Source organism: Argopecten irradians, chromosome 10, assembly GCF_041381155.1.
Source record: "Argopecten irradians isolate NY chromosome 10, Ai_NY, whole genome shotgun sequence".
Classification (NCBI taxonomy): Eukaryota; Metazoa; Mollusca; class Bivalvia; order Pectinida; family Pectinidae; genus Argopecten; species Argopecten irradians.
In genome coordinates, this window is record NC_091143.1 from 41,781,676 (window position 1) to 41,786,955 (window position 5,280).

Genomic DNA, 5,280 nt, shown 5'->3' on the forward strand with positions numbered 1-5,280 from the left:
ATCAAGCCTACAGAGTGGTCGATATCATCATCAACCACTTAAAAAAATCATAGTCGCTTGTCAATTTCTAACTATGACATTTCTATTTTACTTTACCTAGCCCTATCTTCGACTTTCCAGTCAAACGTCTCTCAGTATAAGACAACATTACCACATCCGGGATATTTCTTGAAGGTCAATGACATTTATTTGAACAAACTAGGTATACATTCACTCCAGGATTAAAAAAAAAATAAACAAGAGATCCCAGAGGGATCTTGGCGTTCACCAAAGAATGATCTATGTCTGACAATGGAAAGATGGATCTTTTCTCTACTTTTTAAACTTTTTTAAACAAACTACACATAAAATTTGAGACAGATCGCTTCAGTACCTCTTGAGAAATAGCAGTAACAAACTTCAACTATCAAAATCCAAAATGGCTCCTTGGCGGCCATCTTGTTGATCAATCGGCCCCAAATCATACTATGCACAACTAGGGCCCTAGGGGAACCTACCTGTGAAATTTGAGAAAGATCCATTCAATACTTTCTGAGAAAAAGCAATATAGCGATATCAAACTTTTAACTATCAAAATCCAAGATGGCTCCTTGGCGGCCATCTTGTTGATCAATCGGTCCCAAATCATACTATGCACAACTAGGGCCCTAGGGGAACCTACCTGTGAAATTTGAGAAAGATCCATTCAATACTTTCTGGGAGTAACAAACTTTGAATATCAAATTTTAAGATGGCTGCCTGGCGGCAATCTTGTTGACCGAACGGTCCCAAAACGCAATATGCACAACAAGGTCCCTAGGGGAACCTACAAATGAATTTTGAGACAGATCCCTTCAGTACTATCTGAGAAATAGCGATAACAAACTTTAACTATCAAAATCCAAGATGGCGGCCTGGCGGCCATCTTGATCACCGATTGGTCCAAATATGCAATATGCACAACGAGGGCCCTAGGGAAACCTACATATTAAATTTGAGAAACATCCCTTCAGCACTTTCTGAGAAATAGTGATAACAAACCTTAACTATCAAAATCCAAGATGGCCGCCTGGCCGATCAGCCTCAAAATCTATATGGCACAACTAGGGACCAATGGAATCCTCCATGTGAAGTTTGAATAAAATTCCTTAAATGGTTGTCAAGAAATATCGATAACAAACTTCAACTGCCCAAATCCAAGATGTCTGCTAGGCAGCTATCTTGTTTTTCCGATCAGCCTCAAAATCTGTATGGCACAACTAGGGACCAAGGGTACCCTCCATGTGAAGTTTGAACAAAATCCCTTTGGTAGCTCACAAGAAATATCAATAAAAAACTTCAACTGCCAAAATCAAAGATGGCTGCCTGGCGGCCATCTTGTTTTTTCGGTCAGCCTCAAAATCTGTATGGCACAACTAGGGACCAAGGGGACCCTCCATGTGAAGTTTGAACAAAATCCCTTTTGTAGTTCACAAGAAATATCGATAACAAACTTCAACTGCCAAAATCAAAGATGGCTGCCTGGCGACCATCTTTTTTTTCGATCAGCCTCAAAATCTGTATGGCACAACTAGGGACCAAGGGTACCCTCTATGTGAAGTTTGAACAAAATCCCTTTGGTAGTTCACAAGAAATATCGATAAAAAACTTCAACTGCCGAAATCAAAGATGGCTGCCTGGCGGCCATCTTGTTTTTTCGGTCAGCCTCAAAATCTGTATGGCACAACTATGGACCAAGGGGACCCTCCATGTGAAGTTTGAACAAAATCCCTGCGGCAGTTTTTAAGAAATAGTGATAACAAGCATTGTTTACGGACGGACGACGGACGACGGACGCAATGCGATTTGAATAGCCCTCTTAATTAGTTTGGTTATCAAGATAGACTCTATAGATTTAAAGCTTTGACACGGATATAAGACATTGCGATGATGCATGAATAAAGGTCAAGTTCATGGTATCAAATTATCTACCATGTGCGTGAATAAGTGGTTAAGAGAATCTGACGTATTAAGGCACTTGATTACTAAATATGATCTTAAATGATACACTAAATATCAATCCCCCAGTCATCTGGTATAATTCAAGATTTAAAAGAGAAATCCAAAGATTTAAGCATTTTTTACTTTAAATGCAGGTTATAAATTAACAAAGGGTCTTTGATTCGAACTGATACCTAAGTTAATACCACATCACTTTTGGACTTCAGTTGAGCGCTTGCCCTTGTGAGGAAGCACACCATACCCTTAAAAGTGATTTATGCTCTTGCTTAGTCTTCAGCATTAAGGAAGTGAGACGACTGGTTCGTTTGTTTTTCCTCCATATCTTTAAACTGGTACATCCCTCAGTGACCATGGGCACATTTCCCGACTTTTAATATGACATTAAATTATACAAAACAAACCATCGAGTCTTCGAGTTATCATCATGAAACAGGGCTAATGTGGTTCTATAAATTTGAGGAAGGGTTTGTGTTCTATCCCCTTCCGAAACACACCATTCCCTAAAAAGTGATAGATCTTAATGTTCCTGCTTAGCATTCAGCATTAAGGAAGTGGGACGACTGGTTCGTTTGTTGTCAGTTTAATGTGGTATGGTGACGTGTGTTTGTTCAGTTTCTTCGGTGGCATGCTTCAGTAAGATAACACTATAAAAAAGAACAAAAGTTCTACTATCAGAAGGAGACACAACACGATTATACCGCAGCCTCCCAAAAAGTTACAGACAAGTGGGAGGCCATCCATAAATGACCATGACTGTTAGGACGCTATAAACCCACCCATCCCTGTCAAGCCTCTTATTTCAAAATAGCCCCAGTAGGTCAGTGTAGTAATTGTACAAATGTACATCTTTATATCCACACACTAGAACGATGCTACCAACCAAACATGGGTGATTTCTATATAGTTACTTGGTTTGAAATATGATGTTTTAGGTCGATAATCAAATATACCCATTTGGCTTACCAATAATTTTGTGGGTAAGCTAAACAATTTGTTCAAGGGTACATATGAAATGTGAGCGATAACTTAGAAATGTAATTTCAGAGAAGTCCTTTGATATTTCATTTTCCTCAATCTTTTAAAAATTCTGATGAAATAACAAAACACTCAAAATATATTTACTAAGTATAGACATTTATTTAAAAAAAGCTAAACTTAAGGTATTTTATTAGTCATTTTCTGTATGATTGCTTTGTACATTTGGCTTTTTTCTCTGCTCTTTTCCTTTCCCGGTTTTTCCTTGCCCGCTGTTGCTTTGCTCCCATAGCGGCTTTGTTCAGTGGGGGAAGACGTCTCGAAGGAAGATTTCCGGACGGGAACAATGCCTGAGAGTATGTATACTGACTACCATATTCTGGGGCACCAGGTAGAATAGATGAGGGGGAGGGCTCTGACATATTGACAACAAAAGCCACACCCCCGTTGCCTTTCTTGGGAACGATGCCCTCAGCATTCAGTTGACATAAAACTGTCTGTTGCGTCTTGCGAACGCTGTTTTCAGCATATGACCCAAGGAAGTGTCCGACTTTCTCTTCAGTAATAGGTCTGACCTACAAGATAAGCATAACTAGATAAAAACACACGGATAATCAAGTACTAAAGGTGGTCTTCAAAATAAATGTGTTTTTTGTGTGATTTTTTGAAGTCAAAATAACTTTGACAAAACATGTTGCCTATCTTTTAGCTTTAACGTGAATACCGATTCTTCTTAGTCGGTGTTATTCAAAAGTATAATTCCATGATTACATTATCAAGTCATCACCAAAACCACCTTATTTGCATTGGTAATGCCATCGCCAAAAATGACTTTGTAAACAGCAAGATAGGACATCCTACGAAAGGTTTTCTTTGCATTGAGATAATTGCATATCATAAACATACATCGTTCTGGAATAAAAATAGACTTCTAGACAAAAATTACCTTGTTCCGTTTTCTTCTGAACAGTAATCGTAAAGTTTCTTGTATGTTTTCTTCTCTTTTGGAATTGTTGCATCCCATTTTCTTGCAAAATATAGGCGTGTGAATCAGATCAATGTGGTTATGTTGCGGCAAACTGCGCATAGATACGAAATGTATTATAACGTCATAAATGAAAATATTTTCTGACGTCGCAATCAATTTCTAAAATGAGGCAATCTTGATAGGGCATTCTGAATTTGTTGGCCATCAGGATTATGTGTATTCAAAGAATTAACTTCTCGATTTGAAGGCAGAATATAACCACAGGAATGGACGCCACATCCTCATTTAAAATAAATATCAGAACAATGTCGTCACGATTGATAGAATTATGAAAATTATTCAACATCTAATAAAGAATATGAACAGTATGTCAAAAGGTTGAAGAAACTCAAATAACAGTTGTTTTTAAATATGTTTTTATTTATAGTTAGTTTTAGATGTAAACCAGGAAGTTACAGGACGGTAAGCCTTAAATACTGTGGTTAAAGGCCCACTACCTTTCCGAGACAAATCTAAACGTTTTTTAAAAAGAATTATAAATGTTGATGGGGAAGAAAATTATACAAAACAAACCATCGAGTCTGCGAGTTATCATCATGAAACTGGGCATATATGGTTCTATAAAAGAAGATTTATGATGAGAGGAGGTCAAGGTCATGAATATTGAATAATGTTAACAAACTTTAGTAGTTACTCCATCCACTTACCCAGATATATATACGCTAATACCGATATCATCATGATCCTGGCCGTTTTTATCTATAATGCCCACTACCTTTCCGAAACCTTTTTTCGAATTTTAAAATTGGAATGTGAAACAAGATCGATAAATTTGTAGAGTCGCAAATTTTATTAGCTTACCGTTAATACTACACCTGTCATCACCTTCAAAACAATTAAATTCAAATAAAATAAATATTAATTTTCATAACGTGGGTCGTATTATGTTTCCTGTCGTCATTCTAATTACGGCATGGCATGATCAGTTGACTATCACTGCGCCATACCACATAATACTGCGAATTGAATATTCACTGTTAACAAAGATTGTGGATGGAATCTATCATTTATGTTGTAACCTCATCTTAGGTCATCAATATACATTTTCGTATGTTTTTATTGTTTACAAGAAACTTTTAATTTTGTGTCAAAAAAATAGTGAGCCTAAAGATTTTTTGATGGTTCAAATAACATTTTGAGTAGGCCAAGGTCATAAATTACATTTTTTTATTTCAATAGCTTGGTAAACCATTTAGGTTTTGTAATTAAAGGCTTTTGAAAAGAGAATAGCTAGGTAAATTTTTGAGCCAGCCTTACCTAAAATAAAGACAAAAAAA